Raw genomic sequence first — 8,972 nt, forward strand, 5'->3', positions numbered from 1 at the left:
GTTATAGCACAGATGCGCCCTGTTGCCTTCATGTCCTGAACCCCTGCAGTGAAATGCTAAGTGTTGAGGACACCCCATCTCCTGGTGTCAGAGGTTTTACAATACAGTTTGAGGGTTGGTGTGAACCAACGGTTACGACTCTGCATTTCTCGGAAATGCATTAACTTCCTCCATGATTCACTCTGTTTGTCTCGCAAAATGCTAATGTGTTTTTCCCTTCCTGCTTAAAACAGGAATGGGCAGGGACTAACTATTACAATTACAAAAGTTTTTCTTAACCATAGCTGAATTTCATTGTGTGTAACGCTTCATCTACTAAGGAAGATGATCTAAATTGTATTTGCATAGTACAGTGGCTACCATTTAGTGACAACTAAATTTAAATTTAAATGGAATTTAAAATTCAGGTGTTAAAGTGGATTGATGAGTGTCTGTGGAGCTTACTGAGCTAATGACACCAAGTTCTGTGTTGATTTCATAAATTTAATCAAATATTAAATTCTTTGATTGAGGTGTGCAGATTGTAACGGCGTCTGGGACACCATGTTTGAATTACATCCAACTGTGTTATATGATGCTAAAGTTAGTGGTGATAGCAGGTCTCATCTCAATGAGTTGTATGGGATTTTTATTGTATTCTATGACAGAACATTTGTTCTGTTATAGAAACAGGGGGAAATGAATGGAATTGATCTAATAAGCAAATTTGTAGTTTGGAGCTCTCTTTACTTTTCGGAAAAAGAGGTTATTGAAGTTAAATCAAAATTCATTAAATATGAGTTAACTATTTGGATATGGAATAACTAAAATTTATAAATTGAATACACTAAACTTAATATTACCTGTCAAATAGTTTATACAAAACAGGGTTTCCTAAAACAGGGAAGGTGATCGTTGGATTGTTGCATCTCTTTTCATATGATTTAAAATAAGTTGTTTAAGACATCCAGGAAGGTCTAAGCTAAATATTTACATCATTTAATAAACTTAGCTGTATCGAATCTCTCCCCAAAACTGAAAAGGCATTGATAATTGATAAACAATATAAAAAGGGTAATTCATTATCCAATTAAATATTTTACAAATAGCTTTTCAAAAGAATAAATGGATCAAAGGTAAAAATGGTTGAAATTTTGGGATTTAAAACTATGATTGGAATAAAATAAGTCATTTCTGATATTTAGTGACACGGTTAACTTTATTCTTGTAAAATAGCCTAATTGTTCTTTAAGGTTTTAAAATAGAAAATATGATGATTGAAATTAAATTGGTCTAAATTGGAGATTTACAAATGAACAATTATGGAACTGCTTCTAAAATATGGTTAAGGTTTGGGTTCAACATGATAGGAAACATTTATTTCTCATGAATGCCTTACATAAAAAGAGGGTCAAAATATTGATAAAATAAAGCTCTAAAGGAGCAGCTTCTTAAAATTCTAAGTTTACTGAGTTATAATACAAAAGGAAAATTACTGGAGGAGACTTAAAATAAGGAAATAAATTATAATTAGGAATAAAGTTTTAAAGAGAAATAAATAAAACTAAAAGCTGCCAAAAAATCTTTTCCTTCCTGATAATACAATGAAGTAACTATTAAAATAAGATTTGATAACAAGAACAATATATGACTTGAAACAATAAGGAATGATTAGAGTATTAATTAATAAATCAGTGTAAATGAAACATTAATTCAAATTGGAAGGAATTACTTGTTAAAATACATTAAGGAGCTCTAGATAGGTGACAGACTCTGTTCCAGTATGCCGACCAGCTGATGACCTCATTGGATAACAAAGGACCACAACCTGGGGTGACTGAGGACCTTCAGCCCTGGCCGGAGGACGACCTCACACCTAGATGTTCATCAGGATTTCTTTCATTCTATTATGCTTTTGATGTCATCAAGTTGGAAAAGAGGGAACGGCCTCTTTGTTAAACTCACCAAATTGTGGGCATAATAATCCCTAAATAGGTGAGCATCGGTTACTGAGCTGACGACCCTGAGTTCAAAACTATAAGGAAAATGAGCTGCTGGAGACGAGAGGATCATCTTTGTTTTTCCTATTAACAAGTTTTCATCTTTCATCTACGACGTGCCAACGAACTCATCTTACTTCAAGGAGCATCAAGAAACACGGACACAAAATGAAGATATGTAAAAAAAGACAAAAAATTGTACAAAAACTATTCAACTGGAGGTTTATTGATAGTTTGTAAGTCTTTTATATGCAGTATATTGTATCTAACTTGCTCATTTATTTCATGGATAATTTTGGACAAATATTTGTGTAACATCCTATTTACATCAGGAATATGATTGACTTTTCTAAAATATAATTTTAAGTATTACATTACGATCTGTGGTAAAGTTTCTGTTAAGTATTGATAAATTTATGCATCATCTTTTGGTAAGACTTGACTATGGGCTAGATCATTTTGAACATTTATTTTAGGATTTTAATCCTTTATATGATTTTGCTGTCTGATTTTATTTGCTATGAATATGCCAACATTTTAACAACAAATGTTATGTAGAAATGTTATGCAAAAAGAGGGGCGTAATTTATCAGCTATAATATGGTGTTTCTGAATTTAGGCTTATACTATCGCATAGCATATTTTAAAATTATATTTTAGAGTGTAATCTCTATTAAGAGATTAAAAGAGGGAACTGTTGAGAAAATAAATTTAAAATAAGCTAGTTTTAAAACTTAACATGTCTTGATTCAAATGGCCTAAATTGTGGTTTTAANGGTACAGGTTGAGTCACCTTGAAGGACTGTGGCAAATTATTTGATTTGGTACAGGTTGAATCACCTTGAAGGACTGAGAATAATTAATTCGGTACAGGTTGAATCACCTTAAAGGACTGAGAGAAATGGTTTATTATGCTAAATTTAGGCTAATTTTTGCCTTGGGCGTACCCAGCCCTAAAAGTTATTGAATATAAGTGATTAACAGTGATGGTTTGTGAAGAAGTTTATACGTAATAAGAGAAGTTGAAATGAGAATAAAAGAGATTTGTCGAAGTGAAGTTGGAAGATTAAAAGATGCATCGTACGTTCTTTTAAGCCGGCGCCTGACGTTTTCTTTTCTTTTCTTTTCTGTCTTTTCTTGGCTGAACTACGACGTCGTCTGTGTATCTGTGTTTGTGTGCGTGCTTGGCTGCGGGTTGATCTATTACTGATTTTGTGTCTGTCTGTCCGCCATTTTATGTTTCACTGCGCGCTGCTGTCTGTCTCTGTCTGAGTTGTGTTGAGATTGTGCAGAAGAGATTTGTGTCTTATGTGTTTGTCTGTTTTGCTGGATGTTATGTTGCTGTGTTTCTGTTAACTCCTGTTTCTGTGGGACAGAGATTTCTTCTCCATTTTGGTTACAGGTTTTGTTTCACAGAGCAGGGGCCTGATTGACCACTCCATTTGCATTTTAGGAGTGCTTCAGTTCTGTTAGCACTGACATTTCCAGCTCACTCTTTCAGGATTCTTGGAATTTGATGTGAATTTCTTTTAGAACTGTGTTTTATATTGAAATGAAAAGTACAAAATAACAGATTTACAGATGTTTCTATTTTCTCAGCGGGAGAAATGTATGGCATCAGGTCCAGGCTGGAGCACTGGAATGATCTCATTGCTTTTTATAATATTGTAACATTTACAATGACTTTAATTTCTAGGTTTCCTGACACTGGATGGCACACCCGCACTAATCTGAACGGGGACGCAGAACTGATGAATATGATTTTCTCCTTGACAGTGTTTTCTACACTGTTAATGTAGGACATGTTGGTACACTAATGAATGACTTTGTTTCTTGTAGGACGATCTTCGTGTGCAGCCCATTTTGCATATTACATGATCACATGAATGGTTTTTGGGGTTTTCCTACAGGGGGTCTAGTTACTGGGTAGCCATTTCATAACAGTGGGCTATCATGAAATAAGGTTGTGTGAATAAAATGGCGTTTTTGAAATAGGTTCACTCAAAACATTATTAGAACTACTGGATAATTATGTTTCTTTCAACCATGGTGTTATAATAATTGTGTTTAATACTTTCTACAGGATGAATTTTGGTTTGAAATTTGGGTAAACATGTGTTTGGAAGATGGAATCAGTACAAATTGGGAAGTTCTAACTTTATGGTTCACAAATGTCTTTATTTTACACATTGGAGTGTGACGAACAAATTACAGGTGAACATGGGGATCTTTTCAGTTGCTGTAGGTGAATTACACTACTTAATGTGTTTGCCCAATGTCATCGAGGAGAATTGGAAAGTATATTTCTTACATTATAGGTCAACTAATGTAAAGATGCCTTCAAATACTGAGAATGGGGTCGTGTTCCTGCTCTCACGAGAGTGTTGGGGGAAAATCACAACTCAATTTGTTTGGTCAGCTTTATCTGGGGTAACATCCTGCATCTTTCTTACAATGGGGTGTTGATGGGTCTGCTTGAGTGTAAATGAGAGTGAATGTGTATGCAGATGGCCTTTGATGGGTTTTCAGGAAGCGCTTTGTAAATATGACGTCACTTTAGTGAGTAGCTGTGTGATATTTTTCTTATTTTAAACTATTTAGGGACAGTAAAGGTTTTGTTTCATAAATTTACTTTTACTACTGCTTTACGGACAATTTTAAAGGTGATGATTACATATTTTGGTATCACAATCTGGTTAAAGCTGAATCATCTGCTTTTACAGTAGAATTAATACGAAGCAAGGATTCAGCCTTGGCTTAAAGCAGATAGAATTAGTAATTGAGAGACTGTCTCATCCACTTTGGTATTTTTTTTTTTTTTTTTTTTTACTAACACTTACTAACTGCATTAAATTGGTTTATATTTCATATGGGTAACTGATTGGACATGTTGACATTTTAGCACAATGGGGAAAGTCTCCTATTTTGGTTTTCCACCTCTAAATTGTTTTTCTTTTTGAAATAAGAAAAACACAGGGGGATATTGTAAAGTTAAGAGATTACTGATAGAACTTTGAAAATTCAAACATCTCAGTCTATTTTGAATACTAGATGGAAGATTTGGAGAAATGGTGGAGCATCTTACAATATTTTGGTTTTTCAGCAAATTATAACAGTAACATAGATTCCAAATTGTTTTCAAAATGATAATTTTATTATATCAACAGGGGGAGAAGGAGTAGTAGACCCTAATTCCTGGTCAATTTTTGGATACGGTTAATTGTAAATTAGTTAATTAATAATTTTGACTTTTTCATTCAACAATAGTGAATTATGGATTTCTTTAATGTAGAGTCATATTGCCTTCCTGCTTGACTAAAATATGGTGTATGTGATATAGAAGCTTCTACTAAATTAGATTTGATCATCTAAAATTGAACAGCTTTAAGCAACATCTATGAAATGTTTGTTACATTTCAAATTGTTGATAGATTTCTGCATCACTGCTGACTTTAATTATATACAGTTGGGTGTAAATTGTGAATTTTGAGGAAAATTTTGGTTAAAACTGCTATGAAATTCAAATAAAATGTGAATAACTTCTGAAATTTAAAAATAGGACTTTGTCTTGAAGCATGGGACAATGATAAGAATGTTTGGTATTTAGTAGAACAATATGAAATTCATAATTATTTGACAAAGTGCAATTCAATCACAACTTTTAAAAGTGTTAGTACTAGGACATTCTAGAGTTTGTTCTAATTCTTTAATGAGTTTGTGAGGTTGTGATTTTAAAATCTGTAGTTGATATTTGGCACAAGCGGAGTGAATGTCATCGAGGTATTGACGTCTAACAGTAAGTGTCTTTATTTTCTTAATTCTGGCACATCTGATGGTGGAATGTTTTAACACATTTCTATGTTTATTCTTTTTGCAGTTCAGGATTTGAGGCAGTTGGCCGTTTGTGCTATAACATCAACAACAAATCTAGAGCCACACGGGAGGATGCATCACAAGATAAAATTAAATTTTATTTATAATAGTGAAAGTAGCAAAATGTGGCATACATAAGTTTTGATTTTTTAATTACTTTGTATTATTTTTTCTCTGGCAGTTCTCCTTCCTTCTGACTTGATGGCGATCTTGGGGGCAGGGTCTTTCAAGCTCAGAGATCATGGGACGGTGTGATTAGAAAGGATCTTCTTGATTACCACATCAGGCCGCTGTTGTTGCTGCTGAACAAGGACATGACGATGCTGAACTGTGCCCATCTTCTGCTGGACTGCTCTATGAAAGCCAAAAACTGTTGAACGATTACTAAGGTCAGTGAAGATGAACTGTGTTTTCCTGTTGTCACGTGAGGGCAAAGTGCTGCTCACAGGACCTGGCAACAGATGTCTGCTTTGAGTGTTGCTTTTCACACCTGGCTGAAAACAAAAGGGACTCAGGCGTTATCTGTGAGAGTCCTCTACGGCCGGGAATCAGCAGGGAGTCGGGACCACAAAGATCTAAGCCTTTTGTCCAAACCCAGACGGGGGTTTCAGAGGATGACTGATCTGCTGTGTTTCTACGTCCTGCTTTGTCGACTACGAAAGGCTGACCAAAGTTCATCAAAGAGGGACTGTATCCAGATGATTCTGCACAGCGGGAATGACTGCTACTCTGGACACCTTCTGATTCAGCAGATAAAGAAATGGGGCATGGCAAGTCGCTCAGCAGTGGTCCTGTTGTGTTCTCATGTTTGCTCCTGGATTCTCACCTCTGATCATGTGACCTGGGCGCCAAAGCCTGCTTTTGAGGTTCCCTTCAGTCTGCAGGTTGGAGACGAAATGGATGCCAACAAAACTTGGTAGTGGTGAATACGTTCTTTTTAAATTTTTGTAGTGTGTGATGCCATTGTTCTCTCCTTACTTTAGTTATGGCACAGATGCGCCCTGTTGTCTTCACGTCCTGAACCCATGCTGTGAAATGCTAAGTGTTGAGGACACCCCATCTCCTGGTGTCAGAGGTTTTACAATGCAGTTTGAGGGTTGGTGTGAACCAACTGTTACGACTCTGCATTTCTCAGAAATGCATTAACTTCCTCCATGATTCACTCTGTTTGTCTCACAAAATGCTAATGTGTTTTTCCCTTCCTGCCTGAAAAGAATGGGCAGGGACTAACTATTGGAATTACATAAGTTTTTCTTAACCATAGCTGAATTTCATTGTGTGTTACGTTTCATCTACTAAGGAAGATGATCTAAATTTTATTTGCATAGGATCAGGCTACCATTCAGTGAAAACTAAATTTAAATTTAAATGGAATTTAAAATTCAGGTGTTAAAGTGGATTGATGAGTGTCTGTGGAGCTTACTGAGCTAATGACACCAAGTTCTGTGTTGATTTCATAAATTTAATCAAATATTAAATTCTTTGATTGAGGTGTGCAGATTGTAACAGCATCTGGGACACCATGTTTGAATTACATCCAACTGTGATTATATGATGCTAAGGTTAGTAGTGATAGCAGATTTCATCTCAATGAGTTGTATAGGATTTTTATTGTATTCTATGACAGAACATTTGTTCTGTTATAGAAACAGGGGGAAATGAATGGAATTGATCTAATAAGCAAATTTGTAGTTTGGAGTTGTCTTTACTTCTTGGCAAAAGAGGTTATTGAAGTTAAATCAAAATTCATTAAATATGAGCTAACTATTTGGATATGGAATAACTAAAATTTATAAATTGAATACACTAAACTTAATATTACTTGTCAAATAATTTATATAAAAAGTGTTTCTTAAAACAAGGAAGGTGATCGTTGGATTGTTGAATCTCTATTCATATGATTTAAAATAAGTTGTTTAAGACATCCAGGAAGGTCTAAACTAAATATTTACATCATTTAATGAACTTAGCTGTATGGAATTTCTCCCCAAAACTGAAAATGCATTGATAATTGATAAACAATATAAAAAGGGTAATTCATTATCCATTTAAATATTTTATAAATAGGTTTTCAAAAGAATAAATGGATCAAATGTAATAATGGTTGAAATTTTGGGATTTAAAACTATGATTGGAATAAAATAAATCATTTTTGATATTTAGTGACACAGTTAACTTTATTCTTGTAAAACAGGCTGATCATTCTTTAAGGTTTTAAAGTAGAAAATATGATGATTGAAATTAAATTGGTCTAAATTGGAGATTTACAAATTAACAATTATGGAAACGCTTCTAAAATATGGTTAAGGTTTGGGTTCAACACAATGGGAAAACATTTATTTCTCTGATGTAGGCCTTTTATAAAAAGAGGGTCAAAAGATTGACAAAATACAGCTCTAAAGGAGCAGCTTCTTAAAATTTGAAGTTTACTGAGTTATAATACAAAAGGAAAATTACTGGAGGAGATTTAAAATAAGGAAATAAATGATAATTTGAAATGAAGTTTTAAAGAGAAATAAATAAAATCTACCAAAAAATCTTTTCCTTCCTGATAATGAAGTAACTATTAAAATAAGATTTGAGAACAAGAACAATATATGACTTGAAACAATAAGGAATAATTAGAGTATTAATTAATAAAATCAGTGCAAATAAAACATTAATTCAAATTGGAAGGAATTACTTGTTAAAATACATTAAGGAGGTCTAGATAGGTGACAGACTCTGTTCCAGTATGCCGACCAGCTGATGACCTCATTGGATAACAAAGGACCACAACCTGGTGTGACTGAGGATCTTCCCTGACCGGAGGACGACCTCACACCTAGATGTTCATCAGGATTTCTTTCATTCTATTATGCTTTTGATGTCACCAAATTGGAAAAGAGGGAACGACCTCTTTGTTAAACTCACCAAATTCTGGGCACAATAATCCCTAAATAGGTGAGCATCGGTTACTGAGCTGACGACCCTGAGTTCAAAACTATAAGGAAAATGAGCTGCTGGAGACGAGAGGATCATCTTTGTTTTTCCTATTAACAAGTTTTCATCTTTCATCTACGACGTGCCAACGAACTCATCTTACTTCAAGGAACACGGACACAAAATGAAGATATGTAA

General features: G+C 34.3%; 1 long non-coding RNA gene across 1 annotated transcript; it reads right to left on the reverse strand.

Moving 5' to 3' along the window:
* Positions 1 to 1,714: 1,714 nt before the first annotated feature.
* Positions 1,715 to 8,966, reverse strand: LOC106943813 (uncharacterized). Its single transcript, XR_001424019.1, has 2 exons — positions 8,726 to 8,966; positions 1,715 to 1,883 (listed from the first exon to the last, which is right to left on the reverse strand). It is a non-coding gene; the product is annotated as an uncharacterized LOC106943813 (long non-coding RNA).
* Positions 8,967 to 8,972: the final 6 nt, after the last annotated feature.

Source organism: Poecilia latipinna, unplaced genomic scaffold (assembly GCF_001443285.1).
Source record: "Poecilia latipinna isolate Pla-1442-1.1 unplaced genomic scaffold, P_latipinna-1.0 Scaffold6051, whole genome shotgun sequence".
Lineage (NCBI taxonomy): Eukaryota > Metazoa > Chordata > Actinopteri > Cyprinodontiformes > Poeciliidae > Poecilia > Poecilia latipinna.